Genomic DNA, 23,157 nt, shown 5'->3' on the forward strand with positions numbered 1-23,157 from the left:
TTCACGTGGTATACCAAGGACACACTGTACACGTTTCGTAATGGGTTGTGATACAAAGTGACGTCCTCCACAAATGGCAACTCATTAAAAAACAAGAGATGACGCCATGGAGAAAGGCATCTTTCCAGGTCTCGGGCATAAGCCAACTGGTTGCACAGCAGGGGCTGACAACACCCCTGACACCGACCATGGCAGATTCCTGCCAGGAGGCAGCTTTCAACATCACCAGCCAACAGAGGTATCGTTTTGAGCTCTTCACTGCCCTCCTCCAGTGTGGGAGTACGTAGCACAGCACCGCTGCCCTTGGGTAACTCAGCTTTCAAAGGCTGTGTGTGCTTGGTGGCACCAGGCTTGGAAGCTGCTTTGCTACAGTGCGCAGCACCAACAGCAAGAAATATGCTCGCCTTAGCTATGAAACTAGGTCAAAGCTGAGGTTGTTTCATTTTAAGGGGTGAAACCTTTCTTTAATTTTCTTACTGCATGAACTTTTGGAACATATTTTTCCAGGGTCTGTTCATTTCCAAATTGGCTGGGATGCAGCGCTGAAGTAAGAGCAGATCAGACAACAGTAAGCATGTCGGAGGAAAAACATTAGACTGTGCAAGGAGCAACTGCAGAGGCCAGGGAGTACTTGGAGAGAGCTGCAAGTGCATCAGAAGTATGGCACTCAGAGCCTGGGAAAGCCAAAGTGAAGAGGAGATGGAGAAAAAAGGAAACCGAAGCCACAGGCCAGGATGGCAAAGCTCTGACCCTACAAGCAGCACATACCAAATCCTGAAAATCACCAATGGGAATCTCTAAGTGCTTAGTGATACCTAAAGAAAACAGAAGAAAAATAGCTGTGTAGGAAACTTCCGTGGTCAGGTTCAAGACACAAAGAGAGTCTTCCACGGTCAGAAGTGAGCATCAGACTCCCAGCATAGGCTGCTCAAGCACCAACTCACATTGCACGACTTTGCCTAGACTTGGACATTTATCAGCAGTGTGTTATATTCATGGAACTACGCTGTGAACATAATAAATACATACCCACTGGCAAGTTGTAATATTTTTAACTTTATCTTAATGTCTGTATTACTTGTTCAGAAATTGTATCTCCAGTCCCAGACACAAACCACATCCTGTACTTTTTTAACCCACTGGCTGTGGGATTTTGTCCTCTCTCTCTGCTTTGGTACCGCTTCAAAAATCCAGTACAGAGAAACAGATATTGCTCTGTTATAATTTGTCTCTATTTTATCAACAGGAAACTCGTAGAAACAAACACTGGGATACTAATGATGCTCCTTGAAATTCTCCTTTTTGTAAAAATAAATTATCCTAAGAGGCAGTAATACACTGCATCATTTAGTCCGCCTACTTGTATATCTCAGTCATTACATTTCATTTGTTAACCTTCCACTATATGAAATCATTCGTTTACTTACAGCATATTTTCCAGAAATGCATATAGTTAGGTCCTACGGTAATCCCTCTTGAATTTAGAAAGTCCTGGGTCAGGCTTCTTCAAATGCACGTGGCATCACCTTTCAGTCACAGGTTTTTGTCATAACTTTCTCTGCTAGATTACAAATGCCTTCTTAGGTGTGTCTTTGCCTTCATTAAAATAAACGCTGTGACTACTTCAGATTTCTAAGTGAGGCTTTCCCTTAGACACTTGAACAGGTTTTACAGTTGTTTACAACATAATCTAAACAGAAAGTATCTCATCAGTGAACACGCAGCTCTAGCCCTGGCCAAAGCAGAGATCTATACAGAAGAAAAATCTCTCCAAGGTAACATTCTCTCTGTTTGTGTACCCAAAGAAATCATTATTCCTTTTTGCCAGCCATCATGCTGGGAAGTCATGTTAAATTGTTGCTCTGCTATGACCCTGAAATCCTTCTCAAAGCCCCTGCTTTCCAGGAGACAAGCCCCTTCCCCCTCTGTAGGTGGGACCCACATTCTTCATTCCTGGATGTATGACCTCACACTTAGCTGAATTAAAATAAACTTTGCTTGAGTGGCTCAGCTTAGTGGCTGATTCAAAGCACTTTGTAAAAAAATTCCTATCAACCCCTTTTAACCAAGTACTTTCGTGTTATCTGCAAAATGTAGATCTTTGAAGACTATACTGATGTTAAGCTTTCTATTGATCCCTTAAGAATGTCAATAGAAGTAACCCCACTTAATAACCTCACACTGACATGTCCTTTTTATATTAGTCTGCTGTCCAAGTATTAACTTTTGTATACACAGATTTTGTACAGTCTTTTTTTTTTTTTAATCAGGGTGTCTAAAATGCAAAGCAAAATTACAACCCTCTAAAACTCTATTACATCTTCACAGCTACCTTCATTGAGTAATCTCATTATTTCAGTACTCACGTTTGGGGGTTTTTTTGTTTGTTCTGTTTGGGTTCTTTTTGCTTGTTTTCTGTTGTTGCTGGCTTTTTAAAATCAAACTGTATTTGTTTCTTTAATATCCTGAGCAATCACATGACATATCGGCATTTCCATTGTATTGCTTGTATGATGATGTCAATCTACAGCTCTTCAGATCAATTTTCCTATCCTTTTTCGGTTTATTGACACTTCAGAACCTTTATTGCTTGCTGGAATTCCCCTTGCCTTGCAAGAATCAGGAAAAAGTTAACAGTAACGGAGGCACAGAGCTCTTCAGCTGGTCTTTGGGACTCTTAAGTCTCCAGACCATTTTAATGTGTTTACTTCTGGTAAACGTTATTTGACATCATCCATATTTACAAATGCATTAAAAGCACAGCATGAACTTCATGAAATATGAGTGCATTCTCTTCCTCCTTTCAAAATGCGTAAGTATTTAATGAAGCACTTTTGCCTTTGTGTATTACCGGTTTTATTACCATCATCAAATGATGGGCCCATATTAGTGCTAGGATTTATTTCATTAATGCATCCCAACTTTATTCTGATGAGGCTATAATCACAGAGGAAAAGACTCCCACTAAAATTCTGAGGGGAGAAAGTACAGCTGCTGTACTATAAGCACTGACGCCCCTGTTACGGATGCCATGGAGTAGCCAGGCAAGGTCAGAAATGCTTTATCATCTCTGAGAATGACATAGGAACTAACACGTGTTGAGAAACCTCTCTAAAACCAGACTGCACCTCTTTCTTTTCTCTTTACAGAGAAATGCATGTCACCAAACAAGTACTCACAGCTTCTTTACCATCCAGACTGATTTCAGGTGTGACAGCTTGAAATCTCTGTAAACTGAAATCATGAAAACACCCACAAATAACAGCATGAAGGCAAATTTATACCCTAGACTTACTGGCATAGTGCGGCTCAATAGACACCAAGGTTTTTGCTAAGAATGGAAAAATGTCCTTTAAAAAGCTCCATGCAACACAGTAGGTGTTCAAACCTGGATGGCAGAAATGATTTACAGCCGCCCACAGGTAATCTGGTTCCTGTTTAAAAGACCTCAGGCAAGGAAGAATAAAATGAGACATTACAAGTGATAGGATGAAAAGAAAAGGCTTACTTAGCTCTGTTTTGTTAAAAATATGGAATGATTTTTTGGTTTTCTTTTTATTTTAAGTGGATGGAATTCTCTTTCCACAGAAACCTGTTTTTACCACTACTCATCAGTAAAGAAGAGGCTTCTCTCAGTATGTGACATTTAAAAAGGAAACAAAAAGGGAAAAATAAAGATCATGTTACGGTAGTAGGTATCCACCTCCAGCAAGTTTTTCCAAGGCCCCTGAGAGGAAAACCCTTTCCGTTATGTAGAAATAGCCTCAATTGACTTTTCCAGTCCTTTAACTGCCGGTCTGCAGCACATATAATCTCAAAGGTCTACCTTTAGAGCTGACCAAATTAACAACCACTTCTTTTCCTTGGAAAGGGCATTTAAAAAAGTAAACAAAAAACGCAAAACAACATAAAAATATATTACAAATCCTCCTGAGGATCCTAAAGTAACAAGTGTTCATTGCCAGCAGTTTCCCAGCTTGTTGTAGATGGATGAAATATTTTGCTAAAAATTCAAACACATTGTGCTGTTTAATGCTTTCGGAAATAATAATTGAGATATTTGTGGTATTCTCTGTATACTACATAAACCACAATAATGTTATCTGCTTTGAAAAGATGAAATTATGTAAAGACTGAAGGTTTGCCAGTTTACTTTCTTGGCTAATGTAAATGGAATTTAAAATTAAAATTGGCTACTCGTGAGAGACCACAACTACCCTAGGATTCAGAATAACAGTTATGAAGGTTAATCTCCTTCCCTGGAAACCTAAAGAGGGGAAAATTGTCCTTTTCAAACTAAATCTAGGTTACTTGATGCAAAAAGTCCAGAAATTCTTTTTTTTTTTTTTTTCCCCCTCCAGTAGAAAAGTGAAAAGCTGGGCTCCTAATTGATGAAACCATTGCCTCAGAGGTGAAGTGCAGGTGAACACCACTGTCCCACTGCCGTTGTACAGTCCTCAAACGCACTTGTAACATGCCACAAACAAAATCTTACACACTTTGAAAGTGGTATTTTACACATCCTTCAATCCCTTTCACCTTTAATACTCATTATTAAAGCACTTCGTGATAGAAAATATTTTTGTAGTTTCCAACTTGATAGGTAGAAATTTATTAAAGTCCTCAAATAATGACTCATGCAACCAAGAGTTCTCTTATTGATATCTCAGAGGACAACCTTCAAAGCAGTACAGTCACACTCAAATGCTGAGCCAAACCACTAGTCAAAATTAGTTTTCTCTGGAAATCCCATGGCATCTGCCTATTTGCATTTTCTCTGGATCTCTGGCTACTTGAATGTGCAGCTTGACATATAAATCAAATTATTACACTTCCAACTGACCATGTATATAGCTATTACTTTGTTTTTACACAAACACAGATGTAGTTTGCATCCATAGTTTTCAAAATCTGCCCTTGGTCTGATCATATCTCCACACTGAAAAATCCTAGGTAGTATCCTGTGCTCCCACCCAGCCTTGAGCCAACAAGAGCGTAACAGTTCAAAAGAGGCCCCTGTTTGTCTTTCCATTCATAGAACTGTACCATATCCTGCTTCTCTTCACGGTGTTTTACACCATACTGTAACACACTAATGATTCATTACAGAAACACGACACCTGAAAGCTTCTGGAAGACCTCTACTTGATTATCAATCATGTTCAAACTTCAAGCTTAGCCCCATTAGGCTTGCTTTACACTGCTACTTAAACACACACACACAAATCCCATGTACAATTAAAACTGGCTTTCTATCAAGACAGACATAACATATGGTTTGGATGTAATGTATTACTTAGGAATTGATTTGGGTAATCCCAGAGAGTAAATGGTACATTAATAAACAGACTATCAAATGCATGACGACCTAAAAATACAGACCATTTGAAAAGGATGCGATGGGAAGGGATAACACCTTAGGCAGTGACAGTGAAGACTGGACATAGTTCTAACTAACACTCCTAAAAACAATCTGCTCCAGGTCTGTTGGGAGCTGAGACTGAAAATGCAGACAGGAAATCCAGTTTTCACATGAAGAGTACACACAAAGTCTCACCTCTCTAATTGTGGCAGTAACATACAGCAAGAAACCATTTCCAAGGTTCTCCTCGCAGCACTGCTTACCACAAGCTCATTCAGCCCATTCTTAAAGTCACCTTCTGTCCCTCCAGCGGTCTGTGGTGCTCCCCTGCTGTGGCTGCTGCTGCTGCCCGCTGTGAGCCCATTACTGGACCCTGGGACTGCATTGCTCAGGTTCGTCTATAACCTAGATCTGTAATGGAGACTCATCTTTATGTCTATCACTGCCACCTGAATAAAATGCAGCCACAATATCTAATTAATTAAGAAGGCAAAATGATATCCCTAAGCTTGTATACTTCTTGAGGGTAAGAATACATTTAGACGTCTAAGAGCAGAGACACGGCTAGACCAGCCCATCCCATAGTTCCTCAACCTGCCCTTCATTCATCAGCTCAGATCTTGCAAACCTCACCAGAGAGAAGTGAGTGACAGGAGGCTGCAATGAGGTGTGCCATGGAAGGGAAAGAGGCACGGAGACAGCTGTGGGAAAAGTAGACAAATGCCATTTTTGCTTTATAAAACCTCTGTAGCACTTCCTGCTTAATGAAAGCACTTGGCCTTTGGTCCACCTAAGGAACACCTCCACAGCCGTTTACAACAGTGCTGTCAGGAATCGTTTATATATGAAGCACTCAGACATACACTGCATATCTTTTAAACCAAAAAAGGGAGACACTATCCATTCTCGCTTTGGAAGTTATTCTTAAAAACTCCTGGTGTTGTTTTTAACTCTCCTTACTTTCTACCTATCTGCTTGCTGGAAAATTCATATGTTCAGCCTTCTTTTCAGCCCTTCTTCTTTTCAGCAGGACATAAAGAAATCTAAACCATGCCATTCATCTCTAAACTGAAGTGCAAAGTACATCCTTGCTTTCCTAAAACCACCTCTTTCTATTAATACAATACAAATATCTGGCTAGCCAGGTAGCAAACAAGCACAAAGTGCAACGGAGGAAGGAAATGTTTTTGGAGAGAGGACAAGTGGAGGCAGCGTGTGTGAAAAACTCAGCATGAAAAGCAAAACCTGTTTCCACAACAAATGTGAAGAGCAGCCGCAGAGCCCCCACATGGAACCCCGCAGCAGACGGCCTGATCGTGCCCCTCTGATCATGGCAGCTGTACTTCCATGCTACACAACATCTGGCTGGAACATCAGGCTGCCTCTCACATCCACAGGGCCACTCTCCCAGCTGCACTGGCATGGCTCTTAGCACAGTCAGGCTTTAGAGAAGGCTCAGCTGCCTTCTCATTACAAAGTCTGTCCAGAGCCAGCTCATTTTGATGATCTAGTTCAGTCCTGCATAACAGAGGGCATGGCATGCGATGGTGCAGGGGCAGAAATATGGCTACAGCCCAGGTACCTGGTCTGCAAATCTAACACAGATTATGCCAACTAATTCAAGCTGCATGAATAATGAATCGAATCCTTCCTAGCCATAGGTTTTCTGAATCTTTCACCTCATCTCCACCTCATACATAAGTGCATGTGGGAAAAGCAAACACATGAATAGGATTCTTCTTCTAAGCATAATTGGCTTGTTCTGCTTTTGTTATAGTTATAAAGTATATCTCTTTCCCTATCCTTCCCTGGTAGTACCTGAAGACTCCAACTCAGCAAAAAAAGCTCAGACTAACATCTTGGTAAGCTTTCCAAGCTGTAAACAATTGGAAAGAGTACATTCACCAGGTAACACTTGTAGGAAACCAGCATCTTCACATTCACTCTGTGTGCTCTGAGCAATACAACAGGCACTGGGAGTCACGACACTGTAAAGCCACTCTGAAGGAGAACAGGTTTATATCTCCAGATTCACCTTTTAGTCCAAGCTGGATGTGTACTCCTTTTCATTAAGTACACAGTCAATTCCCAATCTTATTGAGAGTCAGTTTAAAGACCTTGGTCTCTTCAAAAAACAACTACTGGCACTTCACAAGCTTAGTCGGTCAACGAGGATTAAAAGAAAAAAAAAAAGACAAAAAAGACACAAAACAACAAAAACATGCCACCACAAAAAAAACAAAACAAAACAAAAAAACCACCAAAAAAACCCATACAAACCAAACTGATCCATAAAAAGTGTACCAAAGGCGCAATAAAAGCTCACTCATACCACCTCATATCACTGGATGCTGTCTCTACTTCCCAGTCAGATCCACCGAAGTAGCGCTGGGTATTTGGGTTTCAGCTCCAATCTCAAGTTAAGATGGTGTGCTTGGTCTTGGAGCTGCACCCTACTTTGGTGAGAGATTTCCAAAGAGCACATCCCCCTGGTGTGCTGCCATGCAAAGCTGCAATGCACCCCTCACCAGGGCAGTGGGCTTCCCCACCAGAGCTCCGTGTGTTCAGGTAAATCCCTGCTCTCGGCACAGCCTTCCATCAGGGGCGAACGGACAGCTTACCTGGGAATTAACCATCGAGATGTTAACTCTTGCATTCTTCTCAGATACTTTTCCTTTCAAAATATGTATTTTATGACTATAGGGTTCACCACCTCACCCAAGACAGAATGGGTGGTTATTGTAAGCTGCTATTCAAATACTGAAGGATTTACCACACTGTGGTACCTTTGTCTCTTTCATAGATATTCCCCAGATCCCAACAGGATGGCAGCTCTTTGCCACTTTTAGAGGGAGATCCATGCTACCTCTTCCTACTGTGCTGTCCCTGGGCCATCCTCATTCTGTGGTGTCACACCCTAACTATAGCTAGTAACAAAGAGGACATTTTTCGGGCTCTGATTGTAAAAGCCCTTCCATTGAAAGCACTCAAAGACCTTTTAGACCTTTATTACTGTAAGCTTACTAGTAAGCACTTTTATTTTTCAAACTCTTAAAATATACTCCTTGAGGAAGACTGTGTAGGCATTAAAAAGAAGAAAAAATAAAATGGCTCAAGTGTGTATTTTTCCAACCTTGCCCAAACCCAAGGACAAGTAGAGAAAGTACCATTTCTTCTACTCCTCACAGCCACGCCACACGGAAAGTTTCATTCCCCAAAAAGCAATCCACTGAAAAGGTACAATAGTGTGAAAAAAGGGTGCTATAACTGAAATCCTTTTGCTGCTGTAATTATAGCAGTTGCTATGAAGCCAAGGCTGTAATTTTTTGCAAGCCAAACTAAAGTAAAAGGAACAAAAGTACTGCAATTGTTTTGGAAAGCTATGAGGGAGGTTTTCTTTCCTTTCCTGCTGTTTAATCAAAGTAGTGAAGGGTGGGGTCATGGAGACACATGAAAGCTGTATTAATAGTCTCCACTGGGATCCAGGCTCCTCAGTATTTTTGCAACATAATGCCATTAGAGGATATTTGTAAATCATCTATCTGGAACACTGCCCAAATTGAATCCTCCTCCTTCTTCCTAGTTAAATAATCAATAATCTTAAAAAAAGAAAAGGCAATTATCAATCCTGTAATAGGCTCCATAATGACTTATATTCCTATGGTCAAAGAGTAGCTGTCAATTTACACAGAGTACATCAGAAGAGTGTCACAATCTAATGGAAAAGAAGGAGATGCAAGAGCTCCATCCAAGTCAGTCAAGCCAACCACACTTGCAAAGGGATGAAAAGTGCAGGCTGAAGGAAACACACGATCAACCTGACCTCCCAGACCTCTGCCACAGTCCAGGGAAACCCAGCAACTCAACTAAAAATCAAATCTTTGGAGAGGAAAACGGTTTTGCTTTGTTTGCTATTGAATTTACATTGATCTGCTTTTTCCTAAGATTTCATTCTTGATTTTCAGCACAATACATAGAGCCCAAGGAAAATTCCTGAGACTAACCTGACATGGTTCAGGCATTCTTAGCATGAGGGGATACACCAGCAATCAAAAAAATCTCTGTTTTAAACCCTTTATCCAAGTCTTTACTTCCCAATTTCAAAAAGGACATGTTTCAGCCCTCGTACTATATGCAGAGATCAGAGGGTACGGGATATGCTCAGCCTAAGCAGAAGCAGACAGTTCTGGGGAGGGCTTGGTCTCATGTTCTGTCTGTAGCTGAGTTGAGCAAGATCAACTAGTTGCCCAGAATCCAGCACTGCTGCAAGATCAGATAGTATTTTAAATGTGAATAGCATTGGCTCAGCTTATGAGCTCTGAGGATTCCCAACTGTCAAAATGGCAATCATATGGAAACATTTAATGTGACCATACTTACTTAACCACATCTTTTAAATGTACCACCTTAGGTGGTTCTTCATGTCTCTTCTGCAGCTGGTGAGAAGGTTTACGTTTTGGGGTTTTTTTCCAAACTATAAAAATTCTATAAAAAGAGAATGTGTTTTATTTTCTCTATATTTGAGATAAATTGGTAGTTTAGCCAACAAATAAACCTTTGTAAAAACATACATGTATCATTTTGTACTATGGCCAAACATCCATTTTGAAAAAGCAGCAAAGTACAAGTTACCATTTTGTCCACATTTACAAGAGAATAAACAGTACTATTTTTGATCACTTGAACTTTAAAATATTACTGCAAAGAACTAGTTGACCTCTTCCAAACCACTTAATCATCAGTCAGCTACTTAAATACAAAGTCTGTATTTGTTGCTTCCATAGCTTCTTGTTTCCCTTTTAAAACTAATTTTCTTTGAGATAAAAGGTTAATGCAGATTATGGCTGTAACTACAGATAAGCAGGACTCTGGAGACTGCTTTTCTCTCTCTTGTGATAAAAAGATAGAAGTTGTTATAAGCAAAGTTCAGAAAATCTGCTAAACTGAAGGAGAAAAATTATGAGTTCCTTTGGTGAGAAAAAATTCTCAAAACTCTGTGACTCTATGGAAAATTTTGAAAGGACTTCCAAAATTTAAAAAAACTCACTCTATTTAAGAATAGTTAATTCAGAATTCGAGGGCGAAAAAGTGGAAATAAAAATGAGGGGATGATTCACAACCACTCAATTTAACCTACACAGCTGAGTAAAAAAAAAAAAAAAAAGGAAAAACAAAGAAAGAAAAAAAATCCCACTGCATTTTCGTTTTTGTTTGTGCTAAGCTGGCCACAATAGGACACCAGTTTCATTTTTTGAAAGTCACCATGTTTGCCACCAAAGCTTGTGTTTAAAGCACAATCTTATCCCCACTGAGAAGTTGTCCAATTAACATCAAGACTGGTCCCAAAGTCACCAGACAGACATGACACACAAAGGGCTTGGGTTTGGGATCGTTTTGGGATTCCTCTAGGGTTTTGACAGAGAGATTGCTTTAGTTCGGGGTTCTGAGAGTTTAATTGGGCAGGGTCAGATGTTGCATTTGTGTTATGGAAAATGCCCTGTGACAAAGTGCAAACTGCAACTTGTGAAGTTCCCTTCAATCTGAGAAGAAACCCTCAAGAGCAACATAATAATGAAGAAGCATTTCCCTTCTTTATATTTTAAAGACAATACAGTCTTTCAAACTATCACAAGTAATGCCTTTGAGAAGAATTGCATTTCATATGAAGAAAAACCACAGGAAAAGGAAATAACATAAAAGAAATTTTAACCTCTTGATCTGTTCATTTTCTTAAACTACCTTATTAAAGGCAGTTTATTTGCAGATCCAAGATACAGGCAACTTATGATAAAAAATGTGAACATGAGAAGACACATTTTTGAAGTCAGAAAATTGAGTTCTGCAGGTAAAGCAAAGAACATTCAGAATAAAAGAAGTGGGAATAATTGGTAGGATTTGGAAAGAACATTATTCAATGATCTATGTTACATCGCAAGAGTATAACTGTGTAGAGATATCTAAACTAGCTTTAAACCTACTTACTGATAACTATGTAGCTGCAGTTTTGCAATTTGAGGAACTTCTGGAAGTGGCTAAGGGATTTATATATTTACATTTATCTAATTTATTTTTTTAATTCTCCGAACACATTCCTGGGTACAGTCTTGTCCACTGCTAGCTTCTAGAAGGGATGCAGAAATCTTGATTTATTGACTGAAAGAATAATATATTCTCTCATTAAAGCCATCCCATCAAAGAAGGACACACTGCACTGCAGGGACATGCTTGTACCAGCACCCTCTCTGCTACTGTCCTTCCTCTCTAAAATTATCAAAGTGTCATTGCACTCTTCCACCCTGAAAGCCTCAAAATGCACAGACCCAGAACTTCCCAGGGACTCACTTCCTGCCCCAGTATAAATGGTGGTATCTGTACTTTATTAATCTCTAATCTCCACGAGGTCTCTGAGGACTGGCCACTGCCTCTATGTCCCCTGAGGATTATTAAATAAGATGAAGGTTAAATTAACTCCAAGCGCAGCCCCACAGACAGGGTTGGCTTTCAGAAACCATGCAGCAGAGGGGCTTCACGTGCCGAACCAGCAGGTGGCAGGGACCCTGTTGCCAGATGCCACCGGGGCTCTGTCTGGGGCAAGGCAGTTCCTCCCTTCTGGCTGCAGCTCCACACCAGGACGAGGGCCGGGTGGAACTGCTTGTGGAAAAATGGGTTCGCTAAAATGGAAAAAAGTCTTTCACATGTGATCTGGAGTAGCTCCAGAGAGCCTCTCCTGAACGGAAACACACACCTCAGGAAAATGCTGCTACTTTAACGACCAGCCTCGCCTACAGTGTTATGGATAAAGAATCCAAATGCAGACAGACATGGCAAATGAGTTGCCCCAAGAGGGGCAGAGGGTTTCCTTGCACTGGGGGAAGAAGGGACAGAGGGAAAAATCAGCGCAGGATGCCACAGGCCTCTGGGTCCCCACATGGATCCAGGTGGGTGCCCTTGCAAACCACCCTGGCTGAGTTACCTGCCTTTGCAGACCTGCCAAATCCAACCCCAAACCCTCCGCTGCCAAATGCATCTCTGTAAATCTTCTGTGCCCAAGGCCGGCACGCACCATGGCTGCATGTGGTTCAGGGCCAGGTCGGGCAAGCTGCAGTGCGAGCACGGCATCAGGATTTGGCTGCAGAGAGCACACGCCGTTTCTGCTTTCCCTCCCTCTTCTTTTAACTGTAAGGGGGGCACTAATAAAGCTGGTGCCCTGGGGCTCCCATAACTCTCCAAGATGCCACTGGGGAATCATGGTATGCTTTTGGGAGAGTTTGACAGAGAAAAGGAGATGGCAGAGTGCCTGCTAACTCTGTTCCCAGTGTGAAATGCCCCACGGGCTGACACGGCTGTTCCTCTGGGACTAAATCACCAGCAGAGATAGTATAATGGCTTGTTTTTAACTTAATGCCTAATTAAAAAAAAAGTCTCTTCAGAATGAACTGGAATCTCTGACAGAGCTATTTAAAAAAAAAAAAAAATCAAAAACAGAAGAAAAGCTTTTAATCTCTTTTAAAATCCTTAATAGGCCAAATTCATCCCTGCTCTAACTCTGGAGGCTGAGCAGCCTTCCCAGCAAGAGCCAGATAAGACGTCAAGCAAACACATCTGGCAACTCTCTTCCCTCCCAGCCTTGCGCATGCAACCCACTGGGAGCCGTATCCAGTGCACACCAGCTCCCAAAGCCTGCCTGGGAATCACAGGAGAAGGCTAGTTTGCCCAAAACCAGGCCAGAAGCTATGCTACAATGTGGTGCCACAGGTGACTGAACCACAGCAGCCAGTAGAGCTTCACAGTAATGCTTGATTCAGTGGCACAGGCACAGCCATCAAAAATTAAGTCCTGTGCTTAAATTCATAAATATTTATACACCAATCTACAGCTACACAAATTGCCTCAAGGCTGGGAACCTTGAGCTGCAAAGCATCTGATGCCGAGAGGAGGACAATACACCTTTGTAGTTCCCATCCCTCTCCAGTGAGACTTGCCATTTTCATTCTAAACTGAAATAAAACCAAGTTTCAAAATATCAAAGGTATCATGCGTGAAGTAGACAGACCCTTCTCTACCAAAACCTACCAAAATCTACTGACAGGAGGCAGCCTACATGAAGGTGAAACACAGCCACAGGAAGCTTTCAAGTGTGGGTGAAGTATTTCACTGTATTCTCTCCTAGCCTGGTTTTGCTTTCAAACCTAGACTCCAATTTCTTTCTTCAGCAGTCTATAAAAGAACAAGAAAACTGAGAACAAAGGCCCAAAATTACTTCCCTCAAGAGATATGTACAGTTCTAGAGCTTACGTAGCCTCTCGGCCACGTCTAAACAGCTCAGACAAATGCTAAACAGAAAAATCGTGCAACGAAGAAATTCCACTACATCCACCTAACAAGCTTTAAGTAAATAAATAAAACTGATTCTCACACAAATTACTTCCGATTACTCTATTGCTGGGGACCTCAGTGCTCAGGTGCAGCTTGTGCAACGTGGCCAAGGTTTCCCCTGACCTGGTCCTCTTGCTCCTGTTGGACCTCACATGAAATCAAGCCAAAGCTATAGAGTTTTAAACTCTATACTTCTACACTTATTTCCTTGGTGGTTTTGAGCAAATTATTTTGTCTCACGATCTCATCTTCCCATCTGTAAAATAAGATAATGCTATTCACCTCTCTTAAAGGAACTTTTTTGGGATTGATTAACTAATGTCTGCAAGGCACTCCAAAGAAAAACACTTTTCAAATGCTAAGGGCAATATTTTTCAACCTAAATTCCTATGGCCATCCTGTTTATTAACAAGGGGAAAACATCTGAGCTAAAACAAGGCATGAGGCTATTGTTTCCCATGAGGCTCACAGAAATACTAAATTGTCTCCAGCGTAATCGCACATCATTGAACTCATATCACAAAAGAAAACTACGCTCAGAGCAAACTGCACTAACACAAACACAGCATTTGGGTGAATAACACTCAACTCCACTGTGTATTCAGCGCTGCAAGTTCCAGAGGCAGAAAAATGGTCTTGGTCTTGGGATGGAGCCAAGCCCCTGAGTACCAACAGCACGGCCACCAGTGCAGCTGACTTACTGAAACCCAGGTGCAGGCTTTTTCAGGAGGTGGGAAGCAGGATATAGGGTATTTTTTTTCACCCCATGCAATGTGCTGTCATTTCACAGCAACCCTGAAAAGGAGGTGGTTAATTAGGACTTAGTCCTGATTTACAGCTGATGGGCTTCAAGGTGCAAATCTTAAACGTAGCTACCACAGTAGATGCAGACAGGGTGTGCAATGATGAGACAGAGCAGCAGGGCACTGAAGGAGACCTTGCACATCCAGAGCCTTTGCTGTGCTGCAGAATTTCATCTTGCAAGATTTCCCAGACCAAGAGTTTTCAGAGCCACTAGAGCTCCCATTAAAAAGAAACCAAAAAGTCTGATGATGCTGCTTTCACATTCAGCTGCATAACAGATGATGCAATGTTGGCACAAGATTTGCATGCTGCTATAGAGCACAGGAAAAATCACTCAGATAAAAAGCAGCAAGAAAACTGGAATGGTTACTAAATAAGGCACACAATTTCAAAATTTGAGTTGCAATGGGATATTAGATCAGAAAGAAACATGGGATTTCTACCAGATGATCAGCACTGTTGCTAACATGAGTGGAAACACTATCTAGAGGGTGGGGGTTGGATTTTTTATTAAAAAAAAAAAAAAAAAAAAAAAAATCAAACAACAATAAATCCCCCCCCCCCAAACAAAAACAAAAAACCACACCCAAACAAATAGAAAACTTTTCAGATGAAAAAGACAGAGTTAGGAATGATTATGGTTTCATGAGAAACTCACCTCTGATTTTTTTGCCTTTTAGACTATTTTCTGCTACTAGAATCTAGTCAATAGCAAGGTTTAAGAAATGTGATTTGACTAGCTACCAATATTCCTGTTTTTTGGTAAAAAAAAAAACTTAAAGACTTTAAATGTTTTAAATATTTGCCATTCTACAAGATATCTGTCTCCCACTGACTTCTCCAATTTATTTTATCTGAATGAGAAGGAAGTTGAATGGTTAAAAAAGCACAGTAGCAGCAGTTAGATTTGTCCTGGTGCAACCTTAAGTCACATGAAAAAAAAAATCAGACAATGAGCTCCACTATACTCTCTGAACTTCATATAGTCAAACAGAGAAATGACTGCATCTATCAAACTCCGGTTGACATGACTGGGGACTATGAACTATCCAGTTTTGTAATGCTCGATTCTTGCTGCAATGCTTTAATTTGCTAATTAAGTGCATCTTGTGAGTTACAAATCTTGTGCTTGGACTGAACCTCAGGTGAGAAAGGGGCTTCAGGTTGCATCTGAATCCTGCAGATAGTTGGCATCTGACCTTAGTCTCAGGAAAAGAAGCGTACAGGTGTATAAGCTGAGTGACTGAATGCTGTAATAGGACTGTATAGTCTTTGTAGTATGATTTAAATTAAAAAATAAAACTAAAAAAGGGAGAGAGAGAAAGAGAATAGAAAATAGGTATATTAACTCCAGAATTAGCAGATTAAAAAAACCACTTATTTCATTCTAGAATGCATCCAAAAGCCTGTTGCATCACTCCCTCGTCTTGAGACTTGGTCTTTTAACCAAAAATATGACATTTTAAAATTCCTGGCACAGAGACAACACTACCTCCCCATTATCTCCAACTTCCAGTAAATCAAAGTATTATTAGCTAGATGTTATTTGCTTTGGACTGCAAACAGAAAGTCCCTTCCCAAATGTCAGAGGAAGCGTAGGGGTAGCAATATAGAAGTAACCGCTCTTTTTGCTCAGTAGCCTTGCAGTTTCACAGCATCACCTCGTTTGGTAGCTGGCCAAATCGGTACTGAGCACCAGAACAACGGACCTTTATCTAAAAAACATGTTGCTACTTCATTTATTAAAGCAAATGGATAAAGATGCAACACATAACACAGCAGGTGTAATCCAGAGACAGTAGCAAGGAGACTGGCCATCTACAATGTCAGTTTAAATGCAAAACTGAAGTTAAATGCAGCACATTTTCTTAACTACATTTACAGCATCTTTCTTTCCTAGTGGACGTACTATATTTCATCAGAAACAGCGGATGTTAACCGGTAGCAGCCTAAAACCAACTCAGTGCATCCTCACATCAGATTGGGGCTTTTTTAGTAGCAAGGTCATTAAGGGAGTATATCTTTATCCTTTTTTTGCTTGTTTCCACTGAAAAGAACCAAAGTATCAAGACCACCACCATTTCATTAACGTATCAAAATATACAGTGGTGAAACCTCAGGGGCACAATCCATTTCAGCTGTAAAGTTTTCCCACTTGACACTTTTTGGAAAGCTTCAACAAACTGTGTTCTTTTGTGTAAAAGAGGGGCTGAGTCATCCTGTGTAGGAGTAACTATAAATACCTAATGCCAAGACTTCTGCGCAAAAGCTGCAGCACTTGATATCCAGTATTTTGAAGACACCAAAACACTGGAGAAAGAGTACAGCATGTCCTTTTTAGGAAGGAACATCTGTTGCACTCGCTGAAGAGCAGCTGGAGTGACCTCCTGTCCCCTAAATAATGTCAACTCACCGGTGTTACTTTTTACAAGCAGTGTCGCAAGATTTCCTCGCAGTCTGAGGGGGAAAAAAGTGTTTGGAATGGAAAAAGAAGCTGCTGCCAGAGGATTTGTTCAGCCACTAAAACTTTGTTCCTTTCAGTAAAACATAGTCATTACGTTATCTCATAATGATGCAAATATCTGGTTCTCTTTATCCTGACATTATATTCTGCAGTTCATCTTGATACAGAAGTGAAACACGCTAAGTTTATTTGCAACCCAGCCATCCCCGTGCTGTATTTCCACTCTCTGACAGTATTTTCCTGAATTCAATGCCTCTAGAGATTAGCAAATACGAAAGCAGCTATTTGGATACACAGCAGTGAAAACCCACATATGTGAGTTTAATTCAGTATCATCTTTTCCTGCCATGATCAGATGCAGGAGTGCAACCTAACAAGGCCTGAATCAAGGCATGAGACCAAAACAGTACCCAGCCCTAGAAGTCTCATTTGCTTTGCAATCGATACTACGGGTAAGTAACAAAACCTTTGGGCACCATCTTTTTCCTTTCTTTTGTAACAGCTCTGCCAGTTCCCAAATCTCTTCATATCAATGAGTTCTGCCGTCTGTTTCTGTAGAGTTTCACCACTGTTTTTTTGAAGTTAATACCTATAACTACTTCAAACAATGGCTTGAGGACTTCCTACCCCCTGCAGATAAAAGCAAAGAATCTACTCTGAAATTCCCTGCCAAATACTGTAAACAACCATATTTCATGTCAGTAATATCAACAGACTGTTGGAATAGGGCTTGGGTCTTCACTCACACACCTACTTTTCCCTTCCACATGCACACTGGGGTTTTTCTTGTAAACGAAACATGGCTTTATGCTAGTTTAGTTTGTCAATTGTTTCAACTTGAATACATAATTAAGATATTTCAGAACATGTTACTGGGCTGTTGGTTTGTTTTGTATTCCTCCTCTTCTTTAAAAGACCATAAACAAACCCGAGTTCCTTACCATGTTCTGCTGGGACCATAACAGGCATCACAAGAGAAGACTAGATTAACAAACGAGCATGAAAACCTCTGAGAAACGATGAAGTCCTCGTTACAAAGTAGGAATCTTTCCTGTGACCAAGAGTGGTAGCCAATTACACTCTAACACAATGAAATTAAAAGGGACATTCACGAGTATTTGCATGGATTTTTTGTTCCTCCCCATCGAGTTTATAAAGCAATCAATGCTGCAGTGCTCTGTAGCCTCCTGGGGATCAGTCAGTCCTGAGGCATGATTTTTTTAACCTTTCCTGTCACGGTGCTCTGCTTGCACAAAATATAATACATGGGCCCTCCTAAGTGCTTATGAGGGGGGTTGACAGTGACTATGGGCCCTTCGCCTCAAGCTGGGATGCACCAAGGAGCATACAGACCCTACTGTAAAAAGGGTGGAAAAAGCTCTTGCCATCTTGCTATGAATCCAAAACGAATACTTGTTTCAGCCAAAACTGCTAAGGGAAATCTCAAAATGCTTCCCGGTCTTCCTCTCCCACAAAGTACCCCTATTTCTGACACAGGACAAGGGTGACTTAAGCAAGACCAGTTTACACCCGCTCTCAGCCTGACTCAGGGCACACCACCAAGTTCATGATTTAACTATCAGGTTTTGGTCAAAAGCTTACTTCTTTGCCCCTACATTACAACACTTGATTGGAGGTGCAATAGCATTGCTGGACTGCAAAGCCCAGCCCAGTCCAGCACAGAGCCAGCCTTGTGATGAGGGTACTCCCATGGCCAGTGAGAAACGAAGCTTCAACAGGGAGCCCAGGCCAGCTGTATGGGATCAAATGAACCAGTAGGTATGGCCTATACAGGAGTCAATAAAGGACATTGAGAAAGAGACTACAGGAGCAGGGAGAAGACAGAACACCACTATTCCTGCTATATACTCCCAAGTTCAGATACTTTATTTTTTACCTAAACTTCTTGTTATTAACCCTTCATGACTTTTTTTCCTTAAACTTGCCCAATCACCTTCTGAAGACATCTTGCTCCTCTAACTATCCTTATTTCTCTATACCTGATAAGAGCTTTGTCATACCATTTTCTGAAAGCAGAGAAAGATGACAGTGTCCAGGATATGCACACACCACAGAGATATCCTGAACAGAAATGAATTTTCATTTTTGCTCTCTACTTCCCTCTTAATAAATACCAATCAATAATTGACTTTTTGGCTGCCACTTGAGCTAGCCATAATGACTTCAACATTTCTATATTGAATTGTAATCACCAGTTTAAGCCCTATAATTGTGTGTATATATTTACAACTGGCTTATGCCATGTAAGTTACTGGGAATTTAATCTGCCGTTTGATTGTCCGTCCACTGCAAAACCTTTCTGCAAACCTGGAATAACATGTTTTGGGTTGTTTTTCTATCCTGAATACTACCATACCATTGGCAATTTCTTCCTACCCTGAATACTACTGCATCATCAGCAAACTTTGTCATCCTACCATTCATCCCCTTTCTGTATCACTTTGAACCACACGCCCCACACAGTTCTCCATGACACTCCGGTAATCTTCTTCAAGTACAAAACCAGACTATTCCCACTCTTCAATCAGCTCCCAATTCATAACAGTACCTTTCCTCTTGATGGTTTCATTTCTACAAGGCTCCCTAATGAAAATGCTTATTAAACCTTTTTAAAAAGTCATTTGTACAATATGCAGAATAGTATCTTCAGTGACTCTTTCTAATGAATACAATCATACTTGTGAGAAACGGATATACTCCTAAGAAAGTCATACTGATTTTTCTTCATTCCATCATATGATTTATGGACATAATAATTCTACTCTTTTTATCAGTTTCCCTGGTACGTAAGGAATACAAATAGTATTTAGTCTCCATGAAGTCTGTTAAATCTGTATCACATCTGCCACTGATCTGATACCAAAAGCGAATTAAGTGGCAGTTTATGAACTGGAGTTAATAGTTTTCTATTTCCTATTTGACTTCCTTCAGAACTTTTGGGTGAAAACCAGCTGGTCCTGGAAATGCAAACACAATTATTCATTGCATTGGTTTGTCACAAAACCTCTTCCACTGCCACTTCGGCTAAAGACAACTCACTTCATTTGTCTCCCATAATGAAATGATCATGTAGGAAGCCTTCTAAGCATTTCAAGAAGGAACTTAAGTGGAAAGAATTAACTGAGATTTTCCTGCCATGGCTTTGCTACCTATGAATCATTTCAGATCTTTCAGTTTCTCACCTAGATTTCTTCATCTCCTTGGGCAGGGGGAAGCTAATATTCCTTTTGTATCCAGGATTAATATCCTACTCACTGTCTTGGTTAACAGCTGTTACCACCAGCCCACCACCTACTTCTATTTTCACTGGTTTTGTAAATGCTTTTCAAGTTTAATTTTTTTTCTACTACTTCACTTCTGTAAAAGACCTTGCCAAAATGGAAAACAAACCAACCAACCAAAACCCTAAACAAACAAACAAACAAAACTATTGCTTTCACCAGAACGAAATACTTAACTTGAAAATGCCTGAGGATTTATTTTTTTTTCCCCATGGACAGTTTTGTCAAGAACACTTCCATTCAATCAAACTAGAAGGGAGAACAAAGGTTTTCTTCCTCCTCTACATCCCACTTTTCCCAGTGTAGGGTTGAACCAAAACTCATTTAGCATTCACATAGCCTATAATTAACCAGTGCTCACGAGATAAGGAAATGACATACCACTGTAAGTATAGTTTTGCAAATAAATCACAAACCCAAAGTCTTCGTTAAAGCCATAGGGTGCTTCCTCTCTGCTCCTGAATCAGTGCTAATGGGCTGTCCAAATCCCAGCCAGTCTCCACCTCTGCCTATTCATGTTGCTCTGGCATCCTTTCCGCTCCCAGCTATCACTCTTCAAGCCTGCTAAATGTAAGCTGCCTCTCTTCAGATCAGCCCCTTGTTTCAGCCCTTATACTTCATATATGGCTGCAAAGAATCAGTTTACAGTCCCTTGGGACTCAAACCCTATGCAGCATTTAGAAATGGTGGATATCATCGTTGAGTTGGACACCTCTTTATTTTGGAAGGTGCAATTTCTGGGATGTGGAAGGATACAACAATGATGACTCCAGTGTACAACACTAAGATCTCATTAACTTCCTCCTCTTTGGCACTGTACTTCCTGAGATAACCACTGGAAGATTCACCACTCCTCTCTGCTCATTCACTTCCCCTCTTCAAAATGACCATGTAGAATCAAACTAGTGTTCTTCATCTGATATCAGGCACACTTGTCCCCAAGTTGGGTGGAAATGCCTCCCCTGACTTATGCCATGGAAGATCTATAAAATTCCAGGTGAATGGCTTGCAAGTTACATGGGCCAAAGAGCCTGCACAGAAGCTCTCGGGGCTTCACAGATTGAAACAATCAAAGCAGTCTGAATCCCTGTGATATTGCCAGTGTTTCTGTGTGTAGCAGGAAAGGAGAACATTAATAATCTTAGCGTAATCCAAGAGGGGACCAAACACTCCCAGATGTTTGAGCACTGCCAACTGTCACTGTGTTTCTTCTCTTCTGAGAATCAGACGAATGTAGCCATCAGCTGTAGCTCCTCTTTGCTGTCCCATATAAAATCAGATTTTCTTGAGCACTTCTCAGCTGCCTCACCCATCACAAAATGCGTCTGCCAGGGCTTAATGATACTGTCTGAAATCACGCTGTCTCCCCTCGTGCAGTAATTCTCCCTGGAATTCAGGTTTTCTCCTCGTTTTTAAAATGCTAAATACTAAACTACAATAGGCTTCCAAAGTTACTTCAACCTCTCTTTGGGAGCCTTATTTCCTCCTTTTATTACATCAGAGGACTGCTTTTAGATCCAGCAAAAGAAAAGAATTTGTTTGGCTTGTCAAGGAACTTCTTTGACCAGACACAAACACAGCCGCTATTTTTACAACTAAAAATAAAATCAGACAACATCTTACATATTTTTCTATTCTTTTGACAATTGCCAAGATATTAATCCTAGGACTCTGCAATGATAACTTGGAGAAGAAAATGTTAAACAAGAGGTAGCAAAGGAAGAAGGGTTTTCAAGCCAGCTTTGCTTTCATGTCACTTGCAACCTAGCAAAGTACTTGCTTCCTACTCAGGTAATAAGAGCACTTCCAGTTGATTACGGAAACAGGAAGGAGTGCAAAAAGCTGCTTTCTTAAAAGCAAATAGTGATTAAAAAAATAGGATTGTTTAATAACAATATGTTCAATTTAGAACCCTTCCCTTCTTCGTCTTGGTGTCTGGAAACAAATGCACACCTGCAAAGGAACACGGCAGAACTGTTCGCCACCATCTTTTTATTAAAAGAGACATTTATAGAAAACTGGGAGGAACAACTACAGTAAGAAGAAATGTTCTCTTGAACAGCCCTCTGGCTTTAACTCATTCATCTTACAGTCTCACATCCTGCTGACCATTACTTCAGGCTGTAAAATTCTTTCATTCCTTCTCCAGGTTACAGCACAGACTCAGTCTCCATCCCTCCTCCTAGGTCAGCCCCTGTTCCTTCTGATGCCAGAGCCTACCCATTTGCAGATTATTCTGCCTGTAACATGCCTACAGGCACAGCTTTTCTGTATCTTTCTACCTGTCACTGTAAAATACTTTGATGCAGTCTCGGATGAAGACACAAATTGTGCAACCGGTTACTGAAAAACAGCTGTCAGCCAAGTGGAGCACCAGATAACATGTTAAATTCATTAAAACCCTGCTTCAGGATCTCCTATGACCCTGTTATTTCAACTAGAATTAACTTAAAATATTCACAAGGATGAGCGTATGGTGTAAGAGTGGTGGGTAAGACCAGGGGACTGTCTCAGTCTGTGCCCACATCCAATCACGGCCAATGGCAAATCCTATCAGGGAAGGATAAGCAGAGGCCAAGTGCACAGTGATACCCCACTAACATACTGTCCCAGCTTCCAGAAATCTGTAAAGGCTCCCTGAGTTGAGAGCCGTACCTTCGTGTTTACTTTTGAAGTATTATGCCATGGTTTCATGTGATCACTTTTTGAACCCAGGTAAATTTCTGGCATTCACAAGGAACTCGATTCCAACCAGCTGCCTTCTGCTGTACTCAGGGGCTCTGGCACACTCCCCGGGTAACCGAGTCTCATTCAAATAAACAGCCATGAGACACGCCGCCTCCCTCTCA

At 40.9% G+C, this 23,157-nt stretch overlaps 1 protein-coding gene across 2 annotated transcripts in view; it reads right to left on the bottom strand.

Annotated features, from left to right (window-relative positions):
• ITGA9 (integrin subunit alpha 9) overlaps positions 1-23,157 on the bottom strand; it is a 226,059-nt gene that overhangs the window by 121,250 nt on the left and 81,652 nt on the right. The window lies entirely within an intron of this gene.

The sequence above is a fragment of the Caloenas nicobarica genome, chromosome 2, assembly GCF_036013445.1.
Source record: "Caloenas nicobarica isolate bCalNic1 chromosome 2, bCalNic1.hap1, whole genome shotgun sequence".
NCBI lineage: Eukaryota > Metazoa > Chordata > Aves > Columbiformes > Columbidae > Caloenas > Caloenas nicobarica.